This window comes from Aquarana catesbeiana, linkage group LG05, assembly GCF_042186555.1.
Source record: "Aquarana catesbeiana isolate 2022-GZ linkage group LG05, ASM4218655v1, whole genome shotgun sequence".
Taxonomy (NCBI): Eukaryota; Metazoa; Chordata; class Amphibia; order Anura; family Ranidae; genus Aquarana; species Aquarana catesbeiana.
Genome location: NC_133328.1, coordinates 558,119,433 through 558,134,823, shown reverse-complemented (window position 1 = coordinate 558,134,823; position 15,391 = coordinate 558,119,433). Strand labels below are relative to the sequence as shown.

At 45.8% G+C, this 15,391-nt stretch overlaps 1 long non-coding RNA gene across 1 annotated transcript in view; it reads left to right on the top strand.

Moving 5' to 3' along the window:
• The first annotated feature begins 302 nt into the window (after window positions 1-302).
• LOC141146136 (uncharacterized) overlaps window positions 303-15,391 on the top strand; it is a 110,710-nt gene continuing 95,621 nt past the window's right edge. The window contains exon 1 of the long non-coding RNA XR_012244724.1: window positions 303-433. This is a non-coding gene — a long non-coding RNA (uncharacterized lncRNA). The remainder of the gene's footprint in view (window positions 434-15,391) is intronic.

Here is a 15,391-nt window from a genome sequence, read left to right as displayed (position 1 = left end):
AAAAATAAATAAATACAATTCAAATAAACTTCTCCATCCAAATGTTCAGTGCTAAGGCAGTCAGGCAAAATTCCCCAGTCCTAGAAGGTACAGGAAGGATAATAAAAATACTCTGACACACAAGTAACACAGCAGAAGTAATGAGAGACCTGGAAGGAGGCTTACCAGAGCAGAGCAGAGTAGCAGATTGACCAGCTGGAGACTGAGATCAGCCTAGACTAGAGGACAGAGGCTGCTGCAAATCAGCAGTGAGCATTCTTATGTTTGCTAGGCAACCCAAAGAGGAAGCTGCCTCTGACCTCACCTGCTCAACTCTGATCTTCCTGAAAGGAATACATGTGGAGGCGGTGAACTACAAGTGCGAGCGAGCCAAACCACTGCCTGAACACACAAAAACATGGAAGGAGAGAGTGCCAGCACCTGCCTAATGAAGGTATATACAGTCATTTATACTGCCAGTGACCTTTGACAGAAATACACAGGCAAAAGCAAGTATATTATATAACTTTTTTCCTGCACAGGTATTTTTTAAACATTTAGCATTCCTGGGGGAAAAGGCACATTTAAGACATAATGCTACTGCTAGGTGATACCACACTCTCCCCTGAAACAGATTTGGAACAGACTCTGGTTATCATTAGCTGGCACAGTAAACCTAGTCAAAATGACTTTCATGCCCCAGTTATTGTATTTCTTACACAAGACACATGTGGTTATACCATTGAGCATTTTTCAAGAAGTAAATTTGATCTTTCGACAGCTGCTGTGGCATACTAAGGCACATAGAGTGAGGTTTTACAAAGTGGTATCGCCCCCAGAATAAACGCTGCTGGCCGAGTGTGGTGATGACGGCCAGACAGGCAGGACGTTATCTGGCAAATGGGCGCGTCAGTGGCCCTCAGGGCATACAGGCACCATAGCAACTGAGTGTACACTCGGTTACTGGTGACAAATCTAAAGCCGGCAGCGATGCACGTGACGTCACTGGCAGCCTTTGTGCACCGAGTGAATGGGTCTGGCCAGAAACCCGCGAGCAACTCCCTGGTGGACTGATTTCTGATGGCAGGCTGAAAAAAATTTACACAGAAGAGCAAAAACAAAAAACATAAAGGAACATACATATGATTTAAAACGCAGATGCACAGTATATACAGGAATAACATATAGAAACATACACATTATATTTCTTTGGGCACTTGATACATTTGGTCATTATAGCAGTACAAACAGAGAAAGTCATAAGGGAAGAAAAGAATAAATATGAAAACAGTCCTTCAATGGGAGAGACAGTTATTTTTAAATTGGGATATCTAATTCAAATTTGGGTCCACCTGATGTGAAACCCTCTAAAAAAGGTCTGAAGGATATGGAATTGTTTAACTTAATTTTATTCCAATCCCCTCCTCATAAGCCAGGGTGTATACGGTCCAGAATTCTGCTCGTTGCCAGAATTCTAGCATGGTTTTACCCACTTAGAAGCATGCACAATCACATAAAAGAAGGTAGACCATGCCTATTGTTCTGCAATTGGCGTAATGTTTTGGCCTATATTTTTCAACATTGGGCAGCGTGATGCTCTTGGATGTTTTCATAAATTGGCAATATTTGCACCCACCACTAGGGATGAGCTGAACACCCCCCGATTCGGTTCGCACCAGAACCTGCGAACGGACTGAAAATTTGCACGAATGTTAGAACCCCATTGAAGTCTGTTGGACTCGAACGTTCGAAATCAAAAGTGCTAATTTTAAAGGCTAATTTGCCTGGTATTGTCCTAAAAAGGGTTTGGGGACCTGGGTCCTGCCCCAGGGGACATGTATCAATGCAAAAAAAAGTTTTAAAAACTGACGTTTTTTCGGGAGCAGTAATTTTAATGATGCTTAACCACTTGAGCCCCGGACCATTATGCTGCCTAAGGACCAGAGGTCTTTTTCCAATTTGGCACTGCGTCGCTTTAACTGCTAATTGCGCGGTCATGCAATGCTGTACCCAAACGAAATTTGCGTCCTTTTCTTCCCACAAATAGAGCTTTCTTTTGATGGTATTTGATCACCTCTGCAGTTTTTATTTTTTGCGCTATAAATGGAAAAAGACCGAAAATTTTGAAAAAAAATGATATTTTCTACTTTTTGTTATAAAAAAAATCCAATAAACTAAATTTTAGTCATACATTTAGGCCAAAATGTATTCGGCCACATGTCTTTGGTAAAAAAAATGTCAATAAGCGTATATTTATTGGTTTGCGCAAAAGTTATAGCGTCTACAAACTAGGGTACATTTTCTGTAATTTACACAGCTTTTAGTTTATGACTGCCTATGTCATTTCTTGAGGTGCTAAAATGGCAGGGCAGTACAAACCCCCCCCCAAATGACCCCATTTTGGAAAGTAGACACCCCAAGGAAATTGCTGAGAGGCATGTTGAACCCATTGAATATTTATTTTTTTTTGTCCCAAGTGATTGAATAATGACAAAAAAAAAAAATATTTACAAAAAGTTGTCACTAAATGATATATTGCTCACACAGGCCATGGGCCTATGTGGAATTGCACCCCAAAATACATTCAGCTGCCCCGAAAACCAATCACCGCCTTCAGGATTTCTAAGGGTGTAAATTTTTGATTTCACTCTTCACTGCCTATCACAGTTTCGGAGGCCATGGAATGCCCAGGTGGCACAAACCCCCCCCAAATGACCCCATTTTGGAAAGTAGACACCCCAAGCTATTTGCTGAGAGGCATATTGAGTCCATGGAATATTTTATATTTTGACACAAGTTGCGGGAAAGTGACACTTTTTTTTTTTTTTGCACAAAGTTGTCACTAAATGATATATTGCTCACACAGGCCATGGGCATATGTGGAATTGCACCCCAAAATACATTTAGCTGCTTCTCCTGAGTATGGGGATACCACATGTGTGGGACTTTTTGGGAGCCTAGCCGCGTACGGGGCCCCGAAATCCAATCACCGCCTTCAGGATTTCTAAGGGTGAAAATTTTTGATTTTACTCTTCACTGCCTATCACAGTTTCGGAGGCCATGGAATGCCCAGGTGGCACAAACCCCCCCAAATGACCCCATTTTGGAAAGTAGACACCCCAAGCTATTTGCTGAGAGGCATGGTGAGTATTTTGCAGCTCTCATTTGTTTTTGAAAATGAAGAAAGACAAGAAAAAACATTTTTTTTTTTTTTTTCTTTTTTCAATTTTCAAAACTTTGTGACAAAAAGTGAGGTCTGCAAAATACTCACTATACCTCTCAGCAAATAGCTTTGGGTGTCTTTTGGGGGGTTTTTGTGCCACCTGGGCTTTCCATGGCCTCCGAAACTGTGATAGGCAGTGAAGAGTGAAATCAAAAATTCACGCCCTTAGAAAGCCTGAAGGCGGTACTTGGTTTTTGGGGTCCCGTACGCGGCTAGGCTCCCAAAAAGTCTCACACATGTGGTATCCCCATACTCAGGAGAAGCAGCAGAATGTATTTTGGGGTGTAATTTCACATATTCCCATGGCATGTTTGAGCAATATATCATTTAGTGACAACTTTGTGCAAAAAAAAAAAAAAATGTGTCTCTTTCCCGCAACTTGTGTCGCAATATAAAATATTCCATGGACTCGACATGCCTCTCAGCAAATAGCTTGGGGTGTCTACTTTCCAAAATGGGGTCATTTGGGGGGGTTTGAACTGTCCTGGCATTTTATGCACAACATTTAGAAGCTTATGTCACACATCACTCACTCTTCTAACCACTTGAAGACAAAGCCCTTTCTGACACTCATTGTTTACATGAAAAAGTTATTTTTTTTTGCAAAAAAATTACTTTGAACCCCCAAACATTATATATTTTTTAAAGCAAATGCCCTACAGATTAAAATGGTGGGTGTTTAATTTTTTTTTTTTCACACAGTATTTGCGCAGCGATTTTTCAAACGCATTTTTTGGGGAAAAAACAAACTTTTTTAAATTTTAATGCACTAAAACACACTATATTGCCCAAATGTTTGATGAAATAAAAAAGATGATCTTAGGCCGAGTACATGGATACCAAACATGACATGCTTTAAAATTGCGCACAAACGTGCAGTGGCAACAAAATAAATACATTTTTAAAAGCCTTTACAGGTTACCACTTTAGATTTACAGAGGAGGTCTACTGCAAAAATTACTGCCCTCGATCTGACCTTCGCGGCGATACCTCACATGCATGGTGCAATTGCTGTTTACGTTTGACGACAGACCGCCGCTTGCGTTCGCCTTAGCGCGAGAGCAGGGGGCGACAGGGGTGCTTTTTTTTTTTTTTATCTTATTTTTAAACTGTTCCTTTCATTTTTTTTTTTTTTTTTTTTTTTTAATCATTTTTATTGTTATCTCGGGGAATGTAAATATCCCCTATGATAGCAATAGGTAGTGACAGGTACTCTTTTTTTGAAAAAATTGGGGTCTATTAGACCCTAGATCTCTCCTCTGCCCTCAAAGCATCTGACGACACCAAGATCGGTGTGATAAAATGCTTCCCCGATTTCCCAATGGCGCTATTTACATCCGGCGAAATCTAAGTCATAAAATGCTCGTAGCTTCCGGTTTCTTAGGCCATAGAGATGTTTGGAGCCACTCTGGTCTCTGATCAGCTCTATGGTCAGCTGGCTGAATCACCGGCTGCATTCTCAGGTTCCCTGTTGAGACAGGAGAGCCAGAGAAAAACACAGAAGACGGTGGGGGGGGGGCATTCCCTCCCACGGCTTGTAAAAGCAGTCTAGAGGCTAATTAGCCGCTAGGATTGCTTTTACATGAAAGCCGACCGCTGGCTGAAAAGAATGATACCAAGATGATACCTAAACCTGCAGGCATCATTCTGGTATAACCATTCAAAGTCGTGAATGGCGTACCTGAAGACAAAAAAATGGTTAACAATAAAGCACAGTAAACGGTAAAGTATAAAAAATTGCATACCTGAAAAGCAAACATGATAAAACATTGCAGAATAGAATACAGTAAAAAAGAGCAGAACAATAGAGAGAGAGAATAGAGAGAGAGAGAACAATGAAACGACAACTATTTTTTTTTTATTTTATATATATTTTTTTTTTTTTTTTTTTTACACTTTTTTTGTAACTAACTTTTATAACGGTAACCGGTTCCAGGTTCGGGTCTCTCAAAATGCGATGGCATCTTAGGAGACCCTGTGAAAGTGTGCCTAGTCTGTGCAATGCTGTACCCTACGCTAATACTCAACTATTGAATGGTAGCGTTCAAAACATTCACCAATGCAAAGACCAGGATTGTCAGGACAGGAGGGACAATAATAGCGGGTGTCACGCCTATATCCGCGCTTGCTGCAGACACAACATCTTTTTTGGGGGGGTTCGTTGGGTAGGGGTACTCGGGAAGACATAAAGAAAATGCCTCTCATGCAGCCGACAGCATTTGGTTGGGGATGTGAATGGGGGAAGTACGGGCGCTGCAGAAGCGGTGGGTTCCCAATTAGGATTGGCGAATGCAGCAGGAAGGGCATTATGGGCACGACGGGCCTGTGTTTGTCTTCTTGGTGGCAGCGCGACACTACTTGTGCTTGCCACCTCACCAGCTTGAACTGCACTTATGGGACTCGCCACATCACCAAGTGTTACTGCAGTGCTGGTTTGACTACGACCAGGGTGTACTAGGCCGCTGGCGCTTGCCAGTTCACTAAAAAGCTACCAAAAAAACTGTTAGCGATCGCAGGGATCAGGCCTGACTCTGCGAACGCTGCAGTTATGCGTTAAGTGTTTTGTAAGTGACAGTGATCGATCGATACTGCACTTGGGTGGGCTGGGCCGGGCGAGGGGCAAAATGCAGGTGCTAGCAGGTATCTGGGCTGATCCCACTAACACTGCGTTTTTGGGAACCCTAAACTGCTGGGGACGCTAGTATAGATCTGATCGGACCAGATATTGATCCGTTCAGATACTATACCACTAAGGGAGGTGTACGGTGCGTGCGTGGGTGTTAGCGCTACTGGCGCTAACCTGACGCTGCCTGGGGCTGGTGCTTGCCAGTTCACCAAAATGCTACCAAAAAAACTGTTAGCGATCGCAGGGATCAGGCCTGACTCTGCGAACGCTGCAGTTATGCGTTTAGTGTTTTGTAAGTGACAGTGATTGATCGATACTGCACTTGGGTGGGCTGGGCGGAGGGGCAAAACGCAGGTGCTAGCAGGTATCTGGGCTGATCCCACTAACACTGCGTTTTTGGGAACCCTAAACTGCTGGGGACGCTAGTATAGATCTGATCAGATACTATACCACTAAGGGAGGCGTATGCTGCGTGCGTGGGTGTTAGCGGTACTGGCGCTAATCTGACACTGCCTGGGGCGACGCATATCACCGCCGGGCGATCAGGGGGCTAAACCTTTATTCGGTAATAAACGGTGGGTGCCCTGACACTATAAAAAATAAACAAACTAACCAGCGTCAACCGTAACAGTTATACGGTGATCAGTGGTGAAAGGGTTAACTAGGGGGCCATCAAGGGGTTAAAACATTTATTCGGTAGTATATGGGGGTCCCTGTCGCTATAAAACGCTGACGGCGAACCTAAATATTTACGTCCCTAACTAGCGTCACCAGCGACACTAATACAGCGATCAGAAAAATTATCGCCTAGCGACACTGGTGACAGGGGGTGATCAAGGGGTTAAATCTTTATTAGGGGGGTATCCTAGACCTACAGGGGGCTAATACTCACTGTCCCAACACTGTAACTGTCACAAACTGACACCAATGCAGTAATCAGAAAAAAAAAAAAAAAAAAAAACTGCTGGTGTCAGTTTGTGACGGGGGGGGGGGGGGGAATCGGGGGGCGATCGGGGGGGGGGATCGGGGTGTTTTGTGTGCCTGGCATGTTCTACTGTGTGTGTGTAGTGTTGTGCACTCACATACCTGTCTTCTCTCCTCGGGCCGGAACGGAAATTACCGAGCCGAGGAGAGATGACATAATTTCCTTTGCTGCTGTTTAGCATACAGCAGCAAAGGAATGATTCGATTGGCCGGCAGCGATCGCGAGGGGGGGGCCACGAACGGATGGCCTCCCCCTCACCTCCGATCGCCGTGGGACAAAAGACGACCGCCTCAGGCACCGGGGGGGTCCAATCGGACCCCCCACCCACGGAAGGCAAATCACGTACATGTACGTGATTTTGCCTGTCCGTGCCACCTTGCCGACGTACATCGGCGTGAGGCGGTCGTCAAGTGGTTAAAGTGAAAAAATAAAAGTGAAATATTCCTTTAAATATCGTACCTGGGGGGTGTCTATAGTATGCCTATAAAGTGGTGCATGTTTCCCGTGCTTAGAACAGTCCCTGCACAAAATGACATTTTTTAAAGGAATAAAAGTCATTTAAAACTGCTTGCGGCTTTAAGGTAAAGTCGGGTTCCGACAATATGGATGAAAATCAGTGAGACAAACGGCATGGGTACCCCCCCCCCCCCAGTCCATTACCAGGCCTTTTGGGTCTTGTATGGATATTAAGGGGAACTCCACACCCAAATTAAAAAAGGAAAGGCGTGGGGCCCCCAGGCCCTATATACCCTGAACAGCAGTATACAGGCGGTGCAAACAAGACAGGGACTGTAGGTTTGTTGTTAAGTAGAATCTGTTTGTAATTTTGAACTGGTACATTTGTAAAGTGTAGCTCCAGCCAAAAAATCTATTTTTGAGCTTTTTGGACATTGTGATATTTGTTTTGCTGTCTGTGCTCCTCTTCAGAAGATTTCACCTTACTTTATGTCACAATGACAAATGTTTTTAGAAAATTTGGGGTTTTTAGTGAAACAAGGATTTGTGATAAAGCATCAGTGGAAAGGAGAGACGTTTTTCCCATATTAACTCTAATGCCGCGTACACACGGTCGGACTTTTCGTCTACAAAAGTCCGACAGCCTGTCCGACAGACTTCCGGCGGACTTTCGGCGGACTTGCAGCAGACTTTCTAACGAACGGACTTGCCTACACACGACCACACAAAAGTCCGACTGATTCGTACGTGATGACGTACACTGGACTAAAATAAGGAAGTTCATAGCCAGTAGCCAATAGCTGCCCTAGCATGGGTTTTTGTCCGTCGGACTAGCACACAGACGAGCGGATTTCGGGGTCCGTCGTAGTTACGACGTAAAGATTTGAAGCATGTTTCAAATCTAAAGTCCGTCGGATTTGAGGCTGAAAAAGTCTGCTGAAAGTCCAGAGAAGCCCACACACGATCGGATTACCAGCCAGCTTTAGTCCGTCGGCGTCCGTTGGACTTTTGTAGACGAAAAGTCCGACCGTGTGTACGCGGCATTACAGGAGAGAATTTCCCTTCCTAGGGGTAGATTTCATCTCACTTCCTGTTGTCTCCTTCCGTTTGCAAGTAGGAGTCGCTTGTAAGTTGGATGTTTGAAAGTAGGGGCCTGCCCTATATACTCTGCAGAAATTGGGGCCTTAGGTGTTGGTGTTGCCACAACACTGTAAGCCCTTACAGGGCCCTGCTGTGAAATATTAGATCAGGAATTGTAATTACATGCCCCTGTTGAACGGGGGCAGAAAAATTGGGCCTTTGGTGATAGTCGTGGTGCTGGTGCCACAACACTGTAAGTCCTCACAGTTACTCTTGGTGGGCGCTGGAACAGGCCCTGCTGTGAAATATTAGATCAAGAATTGTAATTACATGTCCCTGTTGAACAGGGACAGAAAAATTGGGCCTTAGGCACTGGTGCTGGTGCCCCAACACTGCAACCCCTCACAGATACTATAGTTGGAGCGCAGGAACGAGCCCTGCAGCAAAGAATTGCATCAAAAATTGTAATTACACGCCCCTGTTAAACAGGGGCTGAAAAATTGGGGTTTAGCCACTGATGGCGGCGCCCAGAAACAAAAATATTCTTACAAGCTATCAGCATGATCATTGAGGAGGAAGAGGATAGTCACTCAGCATAACAGAATAATCACTCAGCATCAGCATAAGCAGTCTTGAAGGGATCTGACATTTCAAAAAAATGTATTCGGTTACATTAGCATCAGGTGCTTGGTATCTGGTGGTGATCCAAGTCTGATTAATTTTTATGAAAGTCAGTCGATCGACCGAGTCAGTGGACAGGCGCACCCTGTGATCGGTTACAAAGCCTCCAGCAGCACTGAATGTGCGTTCCGAAAGAACGCTGAATGCAGGACAGGCCAGTAGCTCAATTGCATACTGTGCAAGCTCTGGCCAGTGGTCCATTCTCAAGACCCAGTAACCCAGAGGATTTTCGGTGGGAAAGGTGTCCAAGTCAGATCTTGCCTCTAGGTATTCCTGCACCATGTAAAACAGACGCTGACGATGGTTGCTGGAACCGATCATACCTTGGGGCTGTGGACTAAAAAATTGTCTGAACGCATTGGTCAGACGGCCACTTTCTCCATCGCTCCTTCTTTGACTGACCGAAGCCTCGGCAACACGTTGTCCAGGAACAGGAGTTTGTAACCTCCCAGTCTCTGGGAACGCGTTGCACAGACCTTTCTGCAAGGCCTCCCGAAGATGTTTCATTCTCTGCTCCCTCTGCTACGGCAAGATGAGGTCTGCAACCTTACTCTTGTAATGTGGATCAAGGAGGGTTGCCAGCCAGTAACGATCCCTCTCCTTGTTACCACGAATACGAGGATCCTTCCGCAGGCTTTGCAGGATCAGGGAGGCTATGCAGTGTAGGTTTGCTGAGGCATTCGGTCCGGAGTCCTCTGAGTCACTAAGGACGACATGATCCGCAGCCACCTCCTCCCAGCCACATACAAGTCCATGGGTTTCTTGGGACTGTAAATGATCCCTTAAAGACTGCTGTTGATGCTGAGTGCCAGGCTCCACCTCCATGCTGACACAATCCTCCTTCTCCTCTTCTTGTGTGATCGGCAGGTACGCAGGAACACTGTCTGGAAAAAGGGGGCCTTGAGAGCTAAGGAAGTCCTCCTCTTCCTGCCTCTGTTCTGCTTCAAGTGCCCTGTCCATTATTCCACGCAGCGTGTGCTCCAACAGGTGGACAAGGGGGACAGTGTCACTGATGCATGCACTGTCACTGCTCGCCATCCTCGTGACCTCCTCAAATGGTGACAGGACAGTGCATGCATCCCTGATCATGGCCCACTGGCATGGGGAAAAAAAACAAGCTCCCCTGACCCTGTCCTGGTGCCATAGTCACACACGTACTCATTGATGGCCCTCTTCTGTGTGTGCAGCCGCTGCAGCGTGGCCAGCGTTGAGTTCCACCTGGTAAGCATGTCACAGATTAGGCAAGTCTTGGGCAGGTTAAATTCCTTTTGGAGGTCTGCCAGCCAAGCACTGGCATTATATGACCAGAAATGCACACAGACTTTCCTGGCCTGCCTCAGGACATCCTGTAAGCCCGGGTACCTGCCCAAGTACCGCTGCACCACAAAGTTAAGGACGTGAGCCAAACAGGGCACATGGGTCAGTTGTCCCTGTCGGAGGGCAGAGAGGAGGTTGGTGCCATTGTCGCAAACCACCATTCCTGGCTTAAGTTGGCGTGGCGTCAACCACCTCTGAACCTGCCCACGCAGAGCTGACAGAATCTCTGCCCCAGTGTGGCTCCTGTCCCCCAAGCACACCAGCTCAAGCACCGCATGGCATCTTTTGGCCTTCGTACTTGCATAGCCCCTTGAACGCCTACAGAGCACCGCTGGATCCAAGGACAAAGCACAGGAAGAGGCCATGGAGGAAGAAGAAGAGGAGGGGAGTGGAGGAGAGAGGTTTGTCAGAATCACTAGTAGTGGCATTTTGGAGGCGTGGTGGTGGAACAACCTCCAACACTACTGCACCTTGTCCTGTATCCTTCCCAGTTGCCAGCAGGGTCACCCAATGCACCGTTAAACTTAAGTAACGTCCCTGTCCATGCCTGCTGGACCATGAGTCAGCGGTAATATGCACCTTATCACTGACAGTCCTGTTCAGCAAGCCCAAGACATTGCCTTCCACATGCCGGTAGAGAGCCGTGAGAAAAAGTGGCGTTTGGGAACCTGCCACCGAGGAACCGCCTATTCCACAAACTCATGGAAGGGGCAGAGTCTACCAATTGAAAAGGTAGCAGTTGAAGTGATAGCAATTTTGCCAAGCTAGCATTCAACCGCTGGGCATGTGGATGGCTGGGAGCGAACTTCTTTCTGCTGTGCAGCAGCTGGGGCAGGGAAATTTGCCTGGTACAATCTGACGTTGGTGTACCGATAGCAGATTGCCCGCAAGTACTTGGCAGTGACACACCTAATTCTACACCTTCATTCCTCTCAGTGCAGGTCTCAGAGAGGACTGAAGATATAGTGGGGTTGGAGATCCCAGCTGATGAGGAGAGGTCCTCTTTGTTCTTTGGTGTGGGTCTTTTAGGTACACTTGCCAACGAACTGCATGGCAGGTCAACATATGTCTGGTTAAGCATGTGGTGCCCAAGCGGGAGATGTTTTGGCCACGCAAGATACGCTTGAGACATATGTTGCAAATAGCAGCGTTGGGATCTGATGCACTCGTCTCAAAAAAGGCCCACACCAAAGAACTTTTGGAATAACGCGCAGAGACAGCAGCGCTCTGCACATGCGGAGCTCTGCGGTGTGATGCAGTCAGTGTGCTGCCCTTAGGCTGGCCCCTGGAGGGCATTCTGCCTCGTTGGTGATGTGCCTCCTCCTCTCTCCTATCAGGTACCCACGTGGAGTCAGTGACCTCATCATCCCCTCCCTCCTCATCACTGGAGCAAACCTGGCAGTATGCTGCAGCAGGGGGAACATGACTGCCAGATTGCTGTCCTTCTTGGGCACCCCCTCTGTCTGGGCTCACGTTACTGGCTTCCTGCAAAACGCTGGGCATCCTTCTGGAGCATGTACCCGACACTGTGGTCAAACAGTTCGGGGGACTCCTCAGGAGGACATGGTGGGGCTAGGGAAGGAGTCGCTGATGCCATTGAGCCGAGGGAAGAGGCCGCGTTGGCAGCTGCTTTGCCAGACAAAGTAACCTGAGCCTGGGTGAGCGAGGATGAGGAGGATGGGGACGGCTTGATCATCCATTCGACCAAGTCTTCTGCATGTTGCGGCTCAACGCGGCCAGCTGCCGAAAAAAAGGCCAAGCGTGTCCCACGGCCACGTGCTGATGAGGATGCACCGTGTCCATGACCAGCACTGTTGCCTGCTTGCCCTCTTTAATTGGCTTGTGACTGTCTGCCTCTCCTTGTTGGCCTTCCAGACATACTATTGGCCTGCGGTGAGATGTAGCTGCACAAAACTGGGATGTATATATATACCGATTATACTGCAGCTAGCAGAATCAACTGCCTGCCTGTAGTATTATTAGTATGAGAACACCTGCACTTGGCTTCAGGTAGCTATACTGTAGGTGCAACTGTGCAGGGTACACAGTACATTAACTGGAAATACATCAAGAGCCTACACAAGCACCTGACTTCAGGTAGCTATACTGTAGGTGCAACTGTGCAGGGTACACAGTACAGTAACTGGAAATACATCAAGAGCCTACACAAGCACCTGGCTTCAGGTAGTTATACTGTAGGTGCAACTGTGCAGGGTACACAGTACAGTAACTGGAAATACGTCAAGAGCCCACACAAGCACCTGGATTCAGGTAGCTATATGTAGGTGCAACTGTGCAGGGTACACAGTACACTAACTGGAAATACTGGAAAAACACCTGCCTGCCTGTCAGTATTTTAGGAAGAGAACAGGATCTATCTAAACTGAATACAGTATAGTGTGTGTGTATATATATATATATATATATATATATATATATATATATATATATATATATATATATACACACACAATACACTGTAAGTGCAGCTAACTGACTCGACCTGCCTACTCTATCTAACGTAAATCAAATGACACTGTCTCTCTGTCTATCTATCTCTCTCCAGTCTCCACCGCAACACACTACACAAGGCCGCCACGGAGGCGGCCTTATATAGTGTGGGGCGTGTACTAAACCCCCTGAGCCATAATTGGCCAAAGCCTCTTTGGCTTTGGCCAATTACAGCTCTCTGTACACACAGCGCTGTGAATGGCCAAGCATGCGGGTCATAGTGCATGCAATCATCAGCCAGCAATGCACTGCGATGCTGCAGTGATTTATGGTCCGTGACGCGCCAGTCGAATTTGGCGCGAACGGCCCATGTCGGTCGTAATTCGGTGAACTACCGAACACACGATGTTCAACTCGAACATGCGTTCGACTCGAACAGGAAGCTCATCCCTATCCACCACATCTGAAGGTCCCTGGTCATTACAGGGATCCTTTGAACCTCCTCCTCTGTGGATGGTGTCAAGTGATTAAGTGACTATACTGTCGAGACAGACTGGTTCTAAAGAGGTATGTTAATGCATAAAGTGGCGTTTTAAACAGAACAGTCTCCTAAGCCCCTCTTGTATTTTGCCATTCACAAGAATGCTATATGGAAGAATAAGTGAGGTCCTCAGCACATCCATTTTTCAGTAACCATTTTTTTAGTTGCAATGACGGTTATTGCACAGGTAGACAAAGCTCCTGAACCATCCCAGCTTTATCAAGCCCCCTTACTTACTATTCTAAAGATGTAACTGTGTAACTGGTGCTGCTATATTATGGACAGTTGAGTCTTACTGCCCCTAACTGGATGTCATATGACCCTTATGATCTCACATTTACATTTCTGCTCAATCCCAACAAAACAAAGTAAATGTTCCCCTAACAGAGAGAAAGAGAAACAATTAATAAGCTATATCAAACAAGGTTTTTCCCACACAGTGAGATTACAGCCTGTATTGATACAAGAGCTCAGAACCAGATGGCGCAGTTAATGTAATAAATGATTAAATTGTGCTTGCAGCACATTTGCAGTAAAAAAATACATCAAGGTGTAATTATTGTTGTATCATCCCGTGTTAATGGTACTGTTTGTAACATGATCACCAAATCCATTAGATCTATCTGATCTCCTTTTGGAAATCAATTTTAAAACATTTCAGATAAATGTAATAGGTCCTATATAATTGCAAGTTATATCTCATGTGGTAGAAATAATTAAGTCATACAAAGGTAACTGTGTCACATAATCATGTATAACTGACCCTGCAGAGTATTAACCCTTTCATGACTAAGCCTATTTTTGAAATTTGGTGTTTACAAGTTAAAATCCATATTTTTTGCTAGAAAATTACTTAGAACCCCCAAACATTATATATATTTTTTTAGCAAAGAATCTAGAGAATAAAATGACGATTGTTGCAATATTTTTTATCACACGGTATTTGTGCAGCGGTGTTTTAAACGCAAATTTTTGGAAAAGTGACACTTTCATGAATTTTAAAAAATCCAAACAGTAAAGTTACCCCAATTTTTTTGTATAATGTGAAAGATGATGTTACGCCGAGTAAATAGATACCAAACATGTCACCCTTTATAATTGCACGCACTCGTGGAATGGCGACGAACTACGGTACCTTTGAATTTCCATAGGCGACGCTTTAAAAAAATTTTACGGTTACCAGGTTTGAGCTACAGAGGAGGTCTAGAGCTAGAATTATTGCTCTCGCTCTGACGATCGCGGCGATACCTCACATGTGTGGTTTGAACACCGTTTACATATGCGGGCGCGACTTCCGTATGCGTTTTCTTCGCTGCGCGAGCTCGCGGGGACAGGGGCACTTTAAAAAATTTTTTTTTTTTTTTTTTATTTAATTTATTTATTTTTGTACTTTATAAATTGTGTTTAAATTTTTTTTTTTTTTTTTTTACTTTTATTGCTGTCACAAGCAATGTAAACATCCCTTGTGACAGTAATAGGTGGTGACAGGTACTCTTTATGGAGGGATGGGGGGTCTAAAAGACCCCCCATCCCTCCTTTACACTTCAAAGTATTCAGATCGCCGAAAACGGCGATTCTGAATACTGTGTACTTTTTTAAATTCGGCGCCATTGGCAGCCGAGTAAACGGGAAGTGACGTCATGACGTCGCTTCCGCATTTACAAGAAGAAGGCTGGAACGAAGCCGCTCGCAGCTTCGTTCCAGTCCGCCCCCAGCCGCCGAAGGCAGCGGACCGGACACCGGGCCTCCCGATCGCACGGGAGGCCCGGTAACAGCGGCGGGAGGCGGCGGGAGGGGGGGGATGTCCCCTCCCGCTCCTCCGGTATAACAACCGAGCGGCTTTTAGCCGCATCGGTTGTTATATTCGGGTAGCCGATCGCCCGCTGAAAACAACGGTACCGGGATGATGCCTGCAGCTGCGGGCATCATCCCGGTATAACCCCGGAAAGCCGAGGACGCATATATGCGTTCGGTCGGCGGGAAGGGGTTAAAGGTTTCATTAAACTTGTTTTAAATCATATTTTTGAATGTGTTTTCCTAAGTAAAGCCCTT